This window comes from Eurosta solidaginis, unplaced genomic scaffold (genome assembly GCF_040869045.1).
Source record: "Eurosta solidaginis isolate ZX-2024a unplaced genomic scaffold, ASM4086904v1 ctg00001678.1, whole genome shotgun sequence".
Taxonomy (NCBI): domain Eukaryota; kingdom Metazoa; phylum Arthropoda; class Insecta; order Diptera; family Tephritidae; genus Eurosta; species Eurosta solidaginis.
Window position 1 is genome coordinate 13594 of NW_027137232.1, and position 16675 is coordinate 30268.

General features: G+C 41.7%; 1 pseudogene; it reads left to right on the forward strand.

Annotated features, from left to right (window-relative positions):
• Positions 1–5548: 5548 nt before the first annotated feature.
• On the forward strand, positions 5549–7056 carry LOC137236285 (nucleosome-remodeling factor subunit NURF301-like; annotated as a pseudogene).
• The last annotated feature ends 9619 nt before the right edge of the window (positions 7057–16675 follow it).

Below are 16675 nucleotides of genomic sequence, written 5' to 3' on the forward strand. Positions count from 1 at the left end.
ATATTGACATCACAAATTGGGACGCAATCATAACTTACTTATGCTCCACAAAACTCCCTGAATCTACATTGCCTCTTTGGGAACAGACCGTAGAACGGAAGACAGATATCCCGAAATGGGAGGATATGGACAAATTCCTGTCCAATCGCTTCCAGACATTGGAGACGGTTTCCGATCTGAGGGGTAATAAAACAACAAAAACACCCAAAAGTCAGAGTTCGAATTCTAGGGAAAATTCTACGGAACTTGGGGTTTACCAAGCAAGCGTACCAAAGTCGGCATGTAAGATGTGCAACAGTACGGAGCACAAATTACGAAATTGCCAAAAATTCCGTAGGTTGTCCACGTCAGGCAAAATCGAATTTATCAAAAACAATAGTTATTGTCTGAATTGTCTGTCGGGTGGACACACCGTGACACGATGCACTAGCCAATTCAATTGCAGCACGTGCCACGCAAGGCACAACACCTTGCTCCATCTTCCGACAGCACAACCAAAGACAACTCCTCAAAGGTGGACTCAAAACGCCACCGACAATTCACCTTCAACCTCACAGCAGGCTGGGCAAGGATGGAGTCTGAAAAAAGACAAGATAATACTAATAACGTCTCTTCGTGTCATGCTAACACCACTAAAGGGGTGTTATTAGGAACAGCGCGGGTTCATATAATGTACAACGGGGTGAAATTTTCCGCCAGAGCGCTGATAGACTCTGGGTCCGAATGCTCTTTCATAACTGAAAGACTAAAGAAGCGAATAAACCTTCCGTCCAAACGTTTGCATGTGCATGTGTCAGGAATAAATAATACACCATCTGCACAGGTAAAGGAATCATGCTCAATTAACTTAGGTTCGCATACAGACCCCTTAGTAAGCATCCATACAGTGGCCCTAGTCCTGCCTCAATTAACAGGGGACCTTCCGACTTGCCAAGTGAGCGCAACGACTCGGCAAGCATTCCCTGATCTGATTCTGGCGGATAAGAGGTTCTTCATTAATGAACCAGTCGACCTCATACTTGGAGGCGATATTTATCCCCAGATCATACTAAACGGTATACGGAAGAACGTCCTAAATACGCTTCTCGTCCAAGAAACCGTCTTCGGTTGGATTTTAACCGGTCGTGCAGATGCACCTCACCCAACCAATACACGAGTATCCTTTTTCAATGAAATTAGCCTAGACAAGCAGCTAGCCGCTTTCTGGGAACTTGAAAACGTACCTACAAAAAAGGCACTGACCGAAGATAATGCCTATTGCGAGGCACTATATAAAAACACAACGGAAAGGAATTCAGATGGAAGATATACTGTCGCCCTTCCATTCAAACAAAGCTTCCCAAAAACCGTCTGTTTGGGCCCATCTCTCAAGAGCGTCTGCTCTCAGTTCTATCGGAACGAGACGCGCCTAGCCAAGACCCCGGCCCTACAGATGGAATACAATAGGGTACTGACAGAATATGTCACGTTAGGGCACATGACTAAGGTGCACACCGTAGTACCACCACAATTAACTGATTGCTATTTCTTACCGTATCATGCGGTGATCAAAGAAGAAAGCACAACGACTAAAGTAAGGGTCGTATTCAACGCGTCGTGCCCGACATCCAATGGCATAAGCCTGAACGATGTTCTACACACCGGCCCAGTACTGCAATCCGACTTAACAATACTGCTCCTCCGATGGAGATTCTACAAGTACGTCTTCAATAGCGACATTGAGAAGATGTACAGGCAAATTTGGGTAAAGGAAAATCAAACCCAATACCAAAGAATAGTTTTTCGACTCCAAGCAGAGGACCCTGTCAGCGTGTTTGAGCTCAACACGGTAACTTTTGGGGTAAACTGTGCCCCCTATCTAGCGATCAGAACCCTACATGAACTTGCTGATGACGTCGAGGCGTCTCTGCCAACCGCAGCGCATATCTTGCGAAACAGTATGTAGGTCGATGACGTCCTTGCAGGGGGACATAGCATCGAAGCAGCAATCGCGGCCCGCGATGAAATCACAGCTGCATTAAAGTCAGCAGGATTCCCTCTGCGAAAGTGGACATCTAACTGCAGTAGGATACTACAGGGCATACCCAAACCTCACAGGCTTACGGAAGACTTTCTGGAATTCGAGGACGCGAGCATGGTAAAAACCCTAGGCATCCGTTGGAACGCGCATTCCGACTATTTCTATTTCACAGCGAAACCAATCGAAAACCAAGACATCTTAACAAAAAGGGCGATCCTATCGGCCATCGCCAAACTCTTCGACCCGTTAGGCTGGCTTGCTCCAGTTATCATCGTAGCTAAGATATTAATGCAGAACATTTGGCTGGAGGGGACGGATTGGGATGAACCGGTATCCACAATCACTTTAGATCGGTGGCAAACCTTTATGCAGGAGTACCCCGCCATTAACCGGATTCGTATACCTCGGTGGGTGCACTTCACCCCAACCAACGATATAGAAATTCACGGCTTCTGTGACGCGTCCGAAAAAGCCTACGGGGCTACGGTTTACGTGCGAGCTAAGATCAACGATAGGGCATACGTTAGTCTACTCATGGCGAAAACGAGGGTGGCACCAGTAAAAACAATTTCACTACCAAGATTGGAGTTATGCGGTGCCGTCTTGCTGGCTGAAACTTTGGAAAATGTGATGGAGAACCTGAACTTAGGCACATTTAACATGCACCTATGGACAGATATTGACAGATGGATATTCTTGATCGGTTTTCCGATCTATCAAGAGCGTTGCGGGTTATCTCCTACATTATACGATTCTCGAATAGAACACGTCCAAAAACTAAAATGTCCTTTAAGGCAGAGTCTCACCAGATCTCGCCCGACGAAATCAAGGCTACGACTAGCCGCCTCATAAGGATATCCCAAACCAACCACTATGCCGAAGAAATAAGCTCTCTGAGAACTAGGAAACCCATCGCGACCAAAAGCGAGATTCTCTCTTTAAACCCCTTTATCGACGAAGATAATGTCCTTCGGGTGGGGGGTCGCCTCAACGCATCCAGGGACGTTCCCGTCGACGAGCGTCACCCGATAATCCTCCCTTACGCCTGCCGACTCACCCGTCTCCTGGTCCAGTTTGTCCACACCATTTCCATACATGGCGGAAACCAACTAATGCTGCGGCTCCTACGCACGCAGTATTGGATACCTCGGGTCAAAAACATGATCCGATCCATCATACACAACTGCAAGGCCTGTACGCTATTTCACAAACGTTCCCCGACGCAACTCATGGGAACCCTCCCTGCGGAACGCACTACCTTTAGCAGGGCATTTACCAACACCGGGGTGGATTTCGCAGGACCGTTTGACATAAAGTCTTACAGCGGACGAGGATGCCGCATGTCTAAGGGTTACGTCTGTCTATTCGTCTGCTTTGCGACTAAGGCGATCCACTTAGAGGCGACTAGCGACCTCAGCACCGCCGCGTTTCTAGCAGCATTTAGTCGGTTTGTCTCCAGACGAGGATGCCCGAAAAACCTCTATTCCGACAACGGAACGAACTTTGTCGGTGCGTCGAGGGCTCTCCGCTCAGAGGTCAAGGCATTCCTCGTTGATGCGCGCAACCAAACCCTCTCTAAATATGCCCACCAAACCATTACATGGCATTTCATACCAGCAGCTGCTCCTCATATGGGCGGACTGTGGGAAGCGGGAGTCAAGAGTTTCAAAACCCATTTCAAAAAGATCGCATTGGATCATAAATTTACTCTAGAGGAGTTTAGCACCCTCCTGTGTAGGATTGAATCCTGTCTCAACTCCCGACCCCTAAGCCCATCTTCCAATGACCCGTCCAACCTGGAGCCACTCACCCCCGGGCACTTCCTCGTCGGGGCCACCTACTAGCGCCACCCGAGATTGACGTCAGCGAGAATCGCGCTTCACTCGTCAATCGATGGGAAAAACTTAAGGCGCTGCATCAAACCTTCTGCAAGCGGTGGAAAACGGAGTACCTCACCGAACTGCAGAAGCGCGTTAAGTGGAAGCATCCACAATCGAATCTCAAACAGGGGGACTTAGTCGTCATTAAAGAGGACAATCTGCCCCCCAACGAATGGAGACTAGGTCGGATAGCCAACCTCCATTATGGCCCCGATAACCGAGTTCGAGTCGTCGAACTTGATACGGCAAGAGGACAAACCACCCGACCAATCACGAAATTGGTCCTACTACCACCCTCCAGTGAGGGTGAGGGAGACTTGTAACTCCCAACCGTTATAACCAACAACCCGTATAACCCAGCTCTCGTTCACCCTGAACGAGGCCTACAACCCGCTTACCCCAGCTCTCGTTCATCCCGAACGAAGACAACAACCCACTTAAACCCGCTCTCGTTCACCCCGAACTAGGCCAACAGAACCCTACCGCAGATCCGCTATCTGCCACAGAATACCAGTGAATCAATAATCATGATTTTGTCTTAAAACATCTACATATCTTTTCTCCTAGGGAGAAGAAAAATTGGGGAATAGGAATTTCGAATTTTCGAAGTCAGCTGTTTCGTCAATTGAAATCTCATTGCGCATTTCTTATTTTGTTTAAAAAAAAAAAAATTTTGTAAGGTCTAATGATTGTTGCTAATTTGTTTGAAATTAAGAAATAAGGTGTAAGCCACGCACATTATTGCATTTCATGTGAAATGAGTAATGAATTGGTGCCACAGCAACATCAACTGAGGAGCATAAGAAGGAGACGGCGGGATAACACAAATCCGCCGGAGGGGCCTGCTCTCATTCTGCAAGGCACATTTCTGGCGGCCATGTCGAGTTGAGTTCGCCCTTCGCCATATACAAAAATTTAATTAAGCCTTCTTAAAATCCTTGCGCAATTTCTAAATGGCTACATCAAGTATACAAAGAGCTCTTCCGTTGCTTATGATACTTTTCGACTTAAAATAAAGAATATTGTGGTTGTTGATGCGGTTGTATTAACAGTGAGAACATTGTGGTACAATGCAAATACATATTTTAGCACACATTTGTACAATTAAGTGTTCTTTCTTAAAAGAACCAATTTCCTCTAACTATTTTGATGCATTCCCTTTAACTAGTGGAAAAACTCCTATGATGGCAAGGAAATATCCCTCTCCCTCACAGTCATAATACCTACTCTTCTCCCATAACTGGTTTCCTCCTTTTCGAACATTGTTCAGAATAGGAGGAAAGGGAGACGTGAAAGAAAACTCACAAGGAATTTCTATTTAGAATACGAGGAAGGGGAGAAGGGAATTGGGCTGCTAATATTTTATTACCTTAACGTAATATAGTTTACCATCATACCTTTAAATCCGTTTGGCGTATCAATCTCCGTCATGTGGTGCGCAGGTTCTGCACGTTCCTGTGGTTTGGCTGTAGTAGCATTTGAGGTAGTTGTTTTGTCAACGTTGTTCCACCTGTTAAATTAACTGCTTTTGAAATTAAGGTGATTTTAGCTATCATTACTACCTACTTACCTCAGCACTAGTCCTTGAGTAAAGTAATTCCGACCACATCGGGGTGCTTGTATTCTGATAGCACTGGTAGATACTCATATGTCGTCCTCCGAGCGCAGTAGATTCGACTCCAATTTCGAAGCGCGGCCACCAAGTCTAGACCCCATTTGGCTACCAGATCGTGAATATGAGCCATTGGTATTGCCGGAATCTTCTGCCGATTTATTAATGAAACATGACTTAATAATCAAGGCATTGAGCGTATATGCAGTATTACGACGTTTTCGTCATTTAATACGCTTATCACCATTTCGTTTTGAGGATTTTTGCGCTGCATTGACAAGTGACGAACAAAGTGCACCAATTGCAGACGTACATTTTATGTTAGTGAAGGCATTTTTACGTGAAGAAAATCTTCAGGGAACTCACTTTGTTCCTTCAGGGAACTCACCTTTGGACCACTCGATCCAAAAGATACGGTGAATATAAGTTTCCTATCTAATTAATGGCATCACATGGCCGGAGGTATTACGTAGCTATGTAGAGAGCGATATAATTTTTAGTCGCGAAGTATATAATATTTTATGTGCTGCTGGCGATTATCCATTTACGTGTGTTAACGATCGTACTATAGTTTTACAATCTTTAACCAATCAATTTTACAAGCAATGCTATACGAGACGTAATGTTACAAGAGGGTCCAATTCATTACGATGATCATCGTCGTAGATGTCTAGATTAGGCGATCTATTATGCGGCGCAACATGCCCTGCTGTTTACCATCTCGAATGTGTCGATCCACCATTGCATGATATACCAACTGACGATTGGCAGTGTAATTCATGTAAATCGCATAAATTAGTGGTGTTGTGGATTGTGTATTGCCACAAGAGGAACAAGGCGTACCCATAAGGAATGATACTTGTCTCGGATCGACATGGACGTAAACTTTGGTTCATAGCACGTAGAACATTCGTTGAAGGCCAACCTGCATATGATGACAAAATTTGGGATTATAGTACAGAATCAAAACGAGAACTACTATTGGGCATACTCGATTAGGATGACTTAGAAGCTGCACTCTATAATCAAATTACTGAGCGGAAAGATGAGATTGTACGACAGATGACATTAACAGAATCCATAACAGAAGAGCATAACAAATATCAAAGACTGTCATATATGGACGAAGAAAAGAAGCAAACGTGGGCATTAAGGCGTGGCACGAATGATGAAGATGTTGATATAAGTGCAAATGCCATCAACGGCGGTGGTGGAGACAACAAAATGACACGCCTAAAAACAAGTCGGAACACAAAGGAATTTTCACATCTTAAATTGGTTATAGAACATGGTTTTGAAAATTACATAAATCAATATCCATCAAATCCAATTGCGTTGAATAAGCCACAACGCAACGAACAGCGCGATAAACGTCAACATTTATCACACAAATTTTCAGTGACTACCGCATCAGAATTTAAGTGGATTGGTACAACAATGGGTAGTTTGGATAGCATTATACAAACAGTGCGTCAAACGTTATTAATTTTGAAGATAGCATACCAACAGCGTTTATGATACCAAACTGGCGTTTCATGAAATAGAACCTGCGCAAAACTGTATCAGAAGCACGTCGTCCAACAGAATATTGTTTGCTTGGTATTGGTTATATATCAGCGAAGAGGCATGTCGAATCAGGGTTATTAGTGTTGGCGATAGGAGCTGATAGTTTTGTAGCAGCAGCATCTGCACCTTCAATTATTCCCTGCAACTGTTCCTCTATTGCACGCACCCGTTCAGCGAATGTAAATGCAAAATAATCGGCGCCCCCCAATTGTACATTCTCTTTATTACGTTGCTGTAGTTTAACATATAGCCCGGTTTTGACGTTCTTTGTTACGTTTATTTAAACGTTCCAATATGGTCTCTTTTTTATATCAGCATTATCAGCACCGCTTAGCATGATATTACTGCGGCTTGGGTCGGTACTTATTCTACTTGTTTGTTCTTGCTTTGCATGTGCTGAATCACGTGATCTGCCTCTTCCACAGCCCCATTCTGTCTACTTGTAAATACTCCACGTATTGAGTGTAGCCCGTTTTTCGAATGCCCGTAATACCTTTGCCTCCTTCAAGTAATTTTATGGTAATATTACATCCCGAAACATTTGTTGTTGGTTCTGTTATTTCGTACTGACCCGGCGTGACGCCACCCCCCTTGGTAAATGCAACATCGGCCCACGTTTTCGTATATGCAACATCCACCTTTGTGCGATTCTCCATTGAAAATGATTTGCACACTTTCAGGGAGCCTAATTACAGCTGGATACTTGTCATAGCAACCAGTAGACTAAATATATGGGTGAAACCATCGATTGGTTTACACCAATCATTATTTGGAGGTAGGGGGAAGACTTGCTCTAATTAGCTGTATGGTTTCGTTAACGCCGCTGGACCGCTCATATTACGTTGCATGACTTCCCATTCGCAACGTGTTGGTATTTGTATCCAACTTTTCATTAATTTGTAGCGGTGTACCTGAAATGAAATAAAAAGAGTACCTGAAATGAAATAAAAGAATAAGAAATTAGAAAATTTATAAGATTATAAAAAAGGAACGATACTAGTATACTTACCCATCATACGTTTATCCATCGTAATGAAAATTCATTCAAAATGCCTGTATACTCATTTCCATGAATGAATGACATTTTGAATGAACGAAACAAGGGTGCCACTCGATGACATTTGCTTTTGTCTTTTCTTACGCCGTAAACACATTGCGCGCGACCCCATGCATTACAAGTCGGATCCGCGGGATAAATGATAGGTTTGTTTTAGTTTGACAAATTGGTGCATAAACACACACTCAAAACCAACTTTCTTGTGAAAAAAAAAACGGGTGAACCACTCGAGACCGAAATAATTCTCCCGGTTATTTGCATTGATTTCATTGTTAAAAAGGTTAGTGCAAAATTAAAATGTAAAACATAAACAGAAACATGTCACACTCCATAGTGGTCTCGCTTTCATAATAGAAATTGCCTTTGTGTATTGAGGTTCCGATAAGGTTTCGTCAGTCCTGTCAGCTTGAAATCCCAGCAGGAATAAAGTAGTGTCATCTATGCTTTCGATGCTACAAACAGGGGAGAAATTAAACCCTTTAGAACAGACTATAAATTTAATGTCTCGTCAGGATTCAGACGCAAGCTGTCCCTAAATACTTCATGACATGACCATTATGCATCAATACATTGCAATGGGCAGCACCGCACAGCGGTCTCATTCCAACGATTGGAAGAGTGAACAGCTGACAGCTCTACAAATTGCCACACTCGTTAGCGTAGGCTATTCCCGCCAGGGTTGTGTTGGAATCAACAAACACACCACAATTTGTGATTCTCACACAACATGACCCAAATCAACACAAAGAGTGTTTCCAGACAGCGAGTAAAGGCCTCTTCACATTTGTCGCACATTTGTATGCACGGCGTCATTTGACTAGTCATTTTACAGGGATTCATAGGTTGTAGGGCAACTACAACGAGCCGTGAAAATACACGGGTAACTCGTGATACCATCTGCTACACAAATGTAGCGTATATTACCGCATATTGCCTGTACTAGGCAAACAGCAAAAAATGACTGCTTTCAATATCAGAATTTCGTTATGATGAGGATATTTACCAAAATTAAAGATACCTTTAGGCGTATCTCAATAAAATTATATTAAATATAACAGTGGTTTCAACCACTACAAACACATCATTACATCGACATAATAACTTCATAAGATTATGCGTTCCACACAACCCTTTATCCCGAGTACGCCAACCACAAACTCAGCCAATTGAGCTCCTTGTCTCCGCTCATAAGCCACCCAACCTAAGGGCATCTACGAATGTTCGACTAACAATGAATGACCGGATTGTCCCACAAACGCGTAAAGACGGAGGCACGCGGCACCACATTCACCGTCCCCTGCCGGCTATGTCAAAAGCCACACAGCATAAGGCTCTGCCCGATTTACCGGGGCATGACGAACATGGATCGACTAAAGACGATCATAGATTTCAGATATTGCACAAATTGCCTATCGCCATTCCACCAACGGAAGACATGTCCCAGCGAAGATCGCTGTCATCGGTGCAACGAGCAGCACCACACGTCAACACACCTCGACGACGTTCCACCACCGTCCCACGAGAGTGATGGCGAAGAGAGCTCCGACGGAGCCCTATCCATCCACGTCACGGAACAAACCCTGTGGTGGGAAGCGGACGTCGCCGAGGAAGAGATCGAACGACGGGAAGATCCTGCGACACTAGCCACGACACCACAAGGCGGTTCAGGACCACAACGTTTCCGACCGCTCCTACGACACGAGAAGCCTACAAACGTACAACGCGGGGATGGCGGGGAGACACGTCCTTTCCCCCATCGCACCGCTCTACCGGGGGGCGCCGTGGCGACGCGGAACCGCGTCCGTCCCGCTCGTCACGCCGCTCAATTGGTAGGGCGGCCCCGTATAATGCGCGGAACCAAGTAACCACGCTCGCGCGCCAACCAACAACGCCCACCGGCTTCAGAACAGGACGCCTCCGGGAGACGCCTCTAGCAACGACCATCACACGTGCATTCGTAGCCATAGCTCCAACGGCGGTCGTTCGGATAGCAGCAGGAGGGAAGCTCCACGCAGTACGCGCCCTTATCGATCCGTGCGCTCCGAATTCAATCATAGATGCGAATCTCGCAAAGGACCTCGGGTTAGAGCGTACCGGCACGTCCTATCATGTGAAGTGCACGCTTGTTCTGCGAGGGAAATACGGGGTAACGGGAGCCGTGACAACCCAGGCCACAGTGGTGGCGCGATATTCACGGCTTAGTCCGACAGCAACGTTGGATCCATCGGTAGCCACGCCATTCCAATTCATGAAGCTGGCGGATCCAGCTTTCCACCGGTCTACACCTGTCCGGCTCACACTAGGTGCCGACGTCTACGCCAGCCTAATGGTTAGCGGCACACCACCGTCGACCGTCGGCGGGCTGCTGACTCAAGCCACCATATTCGGGTTGGTAGTGTCGGGAGCCCACCAGCAATAATCAGGCATCTGTCCATTCAATAAGTAAAGTGCACTAAAACCAAGCAGCCCCACGTACATGACCACTAACGTTTTTCTCTTTTTCATCCACAGTTCAGCGAGGCTGCATTACTGCGAGCATGGATGTCCGCCGGAGAGCGTACTGACGATCCGCCTATACATACATACCATATTTTTTAATTTTAGTTAAGTTTATCCCGCCTTGGGAAGGCTGCTGGCGCACTCACCCAATTTCAAATTGCTCGCCGCAAGGGGGCCGGCATGTTTAGGCCACCAGCCTAAATATTTCGGACCACCCTAACACGCACATTAGTTTTTATTATTATTACCGGTAACGGCTAACACCAGCCGAAAGCTAACTTTGAAGGGGAAAAACTCAACGAAAGTTAGCTATCGGCGGGTGCCGCGGACTTGTTCGCGGTCTTGGTCTGCCTTTTCTATTTTGGAACGTCAACGAGCCAGCAGCTATCTCACAGGTGAGTTATCATATTACGTATCTTTTCATAGGTTGTGCATATAATTACGCTATAATCGCACCTTGCTATTGTGATTCTTCTTAATAATTGCGATTTTTTAACATTAGAATTTGCACTTGGCAATTGTCTGGCAATCAGCCACCAATATTTCTATTTTTGAATTGTAATCTATCCAACAATTTGCGGTCGTCATATTACTAACATTTGCCGTGAACGAATGTGTAATTAACAATTTAAGAACTTTGAATTCGAATTAGTTTGTGAAGCAATTCCCTTTTTGATGATGAATAAAGCTGAGAATTTATATTGTTTATAACGTGAATACATTTGTTGTTACTCGCCCTAATTCTTTTCTTTGCTTTCTTTTTATTTGCGACACACACGCCCGACTTCCCCGGGTCCTCACTGCCCCGCAAAACACTAGACTTTGTTTGTACGATATGGGTATCAAATGAAAGGTGTTAATGAGTATTTTAAAAGGGCGTGGGGCTTAGTTCTATAGGTGGACGCCTTTTCGAGATATCGCCATAAATGTGGACCAGGGGTGACTCTAGAATGAGTTTGTACGATATGGGTATAAAATTAAAGGTATTAATGAGAGTTTTAAAAGGGAGTGGTGGTAGTTGTATATGTGAAGGCGTTTTCCAGATATCGACCAAAATGTGGACCAGGGTGACCCAGAACATCATCTGTTGGATACCGCTAATTTATTTATATATGTAATATCTGCCAAGATTTTAAGGGTTTTTTATTTCGCCCTGCAGAACATTTTCATTTTCTTCTACTTAATATGGTAGGTGTTACAACCATTTTATAAAGTTTTTTCTAAAGTTATATTTCGCGTCAATAAAACAATCCAATTACCTTACCATGTTTCATCCTTTTTTTCGTATTTGGTATAGAATTATGGCATTTTTTTCATTTTTCGTAATTTTCGATATCGAAAAAGTGGGCGTGGTCATAGTCGGATTTCGTTCATTTTTCATACCAAGATAAAGTGAGTTCAAGTAAGCACGTGAACTAAGTTCATTAAAGATATGTCGATTTTTGCTCAAGTTATCGTGTTAACGGCCATGCGGAAGGACAGACGGACGACTGTGTATAAAAACTGGGCGTGACATCAACCGATTTCGCCCATTTTCACAGAAAACAGTTAACGTCAAAAAATCTATGCCCCCACCAAATTTCAAAAGGATTGGTTAATTTTTGTTCGACTTATGGCGTTAAAAGTATCCTAGACAAATTAAATGAAAAAGGGCGGAGCCACGCTCATTTTGAAATTTTCTTTTATTTTTGTATTTTGTTGCACCATATCATTACTGAGGTTGAATGTTGACATAATTTACTTATATACTGTAAAGATATACAATTTTTTGTTAAAATTTTACTGTAAAAAATTTTTTTTTTAAAAGTGGGCGTGGTCCTTCTCCGATTTTGCTAATTTTTATTACGCGTACATATAGTAATAGGAGTAACGTTCCTGCCAAATTTCATCATTATATATCTTCAACGGTTGCCAAATTACAGCTTGCAAAAGTTTTAAATTACCTTCTTTTAAAAGTGAGCGGTGCCACGCCCATTGTCCAAAATTTTACTAATTTTCTATTCTGCGTCATAAGTTCAACCCATCTACCAAGTTTCGTCGCTTTACCTGTCTTTTGTAATGAATTATCGCAGTTCTTCGGTTTTTCGAAATTTTCGATATCGAAAAAGTGGGCGTGGTTATAGTCCGATATCGTTCATTTTTAATAGCGATCTGAGATGAGTGCTCAGGAACCTACGTACCAAATTTCATCAAGATACCTCAAAATTTACTCAAGTTATCGTGTTAACGGACGGACGGACGGACGGACATGGCTCAATCAAATTTTTTTTCGATCCTGTTTATTTTGTTATATGGAAGTCTATATATATTTCGATTCCTTTATATATGTACAACCAACCGTTATCCAATCAAACTTAATATACTCTGTGAGCTCTGCTCAACTGAGTATAAAAGTGAATGTGTGCGTGTTTTTAATAGACCTTCAAAATTCTCAACATTTCTTCGACATTTTTTTGGTCATGTGATTACTATTGTAACGAATTTACTGAAATTCCTCTTATTTGCAACCTTCTACTAACGTTCGCATCACTAAAATGTTGAATAAATAACTCCACTGTTCTATAATGCAAAATGGCCTTTATTAAAGTACTTCACAATAACACTTCGCAACTGATAGATTGCTTAAATCAAACTGATTGTCGTGCCTCAACTGTTGCCGCCTTTTATACTGTCTGGTTTCCTCGTTGACATATTTCTAGGCGCTTCTATTTCTAGAATTTACTAGTTAGCCATCAGCTATAAATTTCTCTGCTATAACTACAGATGCACGATTTTATTGCTTCTCTCATAGCCCATGCGCGTGTATATGTGAGTGATACTTGCACAATTGATTGTATACTTTTGGGAGTATCTCAAATATATGCATGTGTTTGTGCGTCACTCTCCGCTGCTCGTATGGACATATGGGTAGACATAATGATTGATTTGTTGATGTGCATACGAGTCACTAATTAGTATCGGCTTAGAGATGATAGTATCCCGTATATAAAATTTTGGAAAAGAGGAGGGAGTGATTGGTAGTATAATTTGTCGTGCAGGTGCAAAGAAAAGTGGAAGGGCATTTCTTTTCCAGTATGAGTGGGAGTAGGTGTGCATGTGGAAGTGGGAGTGCGATAGGAAAGGAGGATGCAATATATAGGCTCGTTATACGTTACTTATAAAGGAGTTATCGGTTTGTTATCTAAGTTTTATACCAATTTTTTATGAACGATTTGTCCGCTTCGATTTGTCCGCATCGATTTTTTACCAAAAAACTACGATTTGTTCATAAAGTTATCTTAAATTTATCGAAATATTATCAAAACATTGTAGATTTGCTATCAGAGTGTTAAAAAAATAAATGCTAGGGGCGATAACCTCGGAAGGCATTTTTCGCTGAGCTTCTCTTCCAACTTGAGTCGTGCTCCCTTGAGTTGTCAGATCTCATCTCGAGAGAACAATTAAACTACATCCTAGAAAACGTCTATTATTTGCCAAGAGTATTTGCGTCAAACAAATTCCAGTAACACTATGGCCGCATCCAGTATATGTGACCCGGTTTATGAAAGGGCTTATGACTCAAAAAAAATTACTACCACTAAGAAACTGAAGAAATGCATTGTTTATCTTTAACAGCTGTTTCCCGCAATTTCTTTTTTCAGTCATAAGCCACCTTTTCATAGACCGGGTCACATATGATGAATTTCATATCAAAACCGATATGCATTTAACCCGACCCCCTCAAATTTTGATGAAAATTTGCATACAAGTACACTTTACCTATACAAACACAACCTCATTTTTATAAATTGCATTTGTGAAAAATTGTGGGCGTGGAAAGGTGTCATAGTTGTGAAAAATGCGTGAAAAGTGATGGTAATAGGTACTTTTGAGCTGTGATAACTTCGGAATGGCTCAACCGATTTCAAAGATATTGATACCATTGGAAAGGTAATCGAATCGGCTTTCGAAAATATACACTGTAAAAAAATTTTATTACACTGAGAAATTTTTTGTTTCAAAAATAAAATTTTAAACTTAAAAAAAATTCAAAGGCCAAGTGTTTTAAAATAAAATATATTTTTATTAGAAAGGTCTATTTAATAACGTATATAACATATCCAAAATCTAAAATGACGCTTTATTCTTATTTTTATAAAATTTTTTCAAGGTTGAATCGAGCTCAAGGCCAGAACAATAATTTTTTTCTAATGATAATTATTGTTATTTTTTAATTTTTCTAAATTTGAAAAATTGTATTTTGTTTTTCGAATAGTAAGTGGAAAATTTTTCAGACAACCTGCCATAGCTGCGCAGATAGATTCATTTCGAAGGGTGCTAAGCCTTCATCATCAGTACGCTTTAGGCATGCTGCGCTAACCATTTAGCTATACAGCGGTGGTTTGTTTGACTGGCAAATTTGCTACTTCTATTCCTTTTTACCAACTATATTTATTCAGTGTTGCGCCATCTGGTGCAAATCACTGATAATGCTGGATTTTTGTTTATTGTCAATTACTTTGTTTGACATTCCCAAGTGCTCATGGTTTATTAACAATTGTTTTTGTTTTTATCGGCCTATTGATAAATCATTCAAGGTTCGAATCGAGCTCAAGGCCAGAACAATAATTTTTTTCTAATGATAATTATTGTTATTTTTTAATTTTTCTAAATTTGAAAAATTGTATTTTGTTTTCGGAATAGTAAGTAGAAAATTTTTCAGACAACCTGCCATAGCTGCGCAGATAGCTCCATTTCGAAGGGTGCTAAGCCTTCATCATCAGTACGCTTTAGGCATGCTGCGCTAACCATTTAGCTATACAGCGGTGGTTTGTTTGACTGGCAAATTTGCTACTTCTATTCCTTTTTACCAACTATATTTATTCAGTGTTGCGCCATCTGATGCAAATCACTGATAATGCTGGATTTTTGTTTATTGTCAATTACTTTGTTTGACATTCCCAAGTGCTCATGGTTTATTAACAATTGTTTTTGTGTTTATCGGCCTATTGATAAATCATTCAAGGTTCGAATCGAGCTCAAGGCCAGAACAATAATTTTTTTCTAATGATAATTATTGTTATTTTTTAATTTTTCTAAATTTGAAAAATTGTATTTTGTTTTCGGTATAGTAAGTAGAAAATTTTTCAGACAACCTGCCATAGCTGCGCAGATAGATCCATTTCGAAGGGTGCTAAGCCTTCATCATCAGTACGCTTTAGGCATGCTGCGCTAACCATTTAGCTATACAGCGGTGGTTTGTTTGACTGGCAAATTTGCTACTTCTATTCCTTTTTACCAACTATATTTATTCAGTGTTGCGCCATCTGGTGCAAATCACTGATAATGCTGGATTTTTGTTTATTGTCAATTACTTTGTTTGACATTCCCAAGTGCTCATGGTTTATTAACAATTGTTTTTGTGTTTATCGGCCTATTGATAAATCATTCAAGGTTCGGATCGAGCTCAAGGCCAGAACAATAATTTTTTTCTAATGATAATTATTGTTATTTTTTAATTTTTCTAAATTTGAAAAATTGTATTTTGTTTTTGGAATAGTAAGTAGAAAAATAGTTCGTAAAAAGGAATAGAAGTAGCAAATTTGCCAGTCAAACAAACCAGCGCTGTATAGCTAAATGGTTAGCGCAGCATGCCTAAAGCGTACTGATGATGAAGGCTTAGCACCCTTCCAAATGGATCTATCTGCGCAGCTATGGCAGGTTGTTTGAAAAATTTTCTACTTAATATTCCAAAAACAAAATACAATTTTTCAAATTTAGAAAAATTAAAAAATAACAATAATTATCATTAGAAAAAAATTATTGTTCTGGCCTTGAGCTCGATTCGAACCTTGAATGATTTATCAATAGGCCGATAAAAACAAAAACAATTGTTAATAAACCATGAGCACTTGGGAATGTCAAACAAAGTAATTGACAATAAACAAAAATCCAGCATTATCAGTGATTTGCACCAGATGGCGCAACACTGAATAAATATAGTTGGTAAAAAGGAATAGAAGTAGCAAATTTGCCAGTCAAACAAACCACCGCTGTATAGC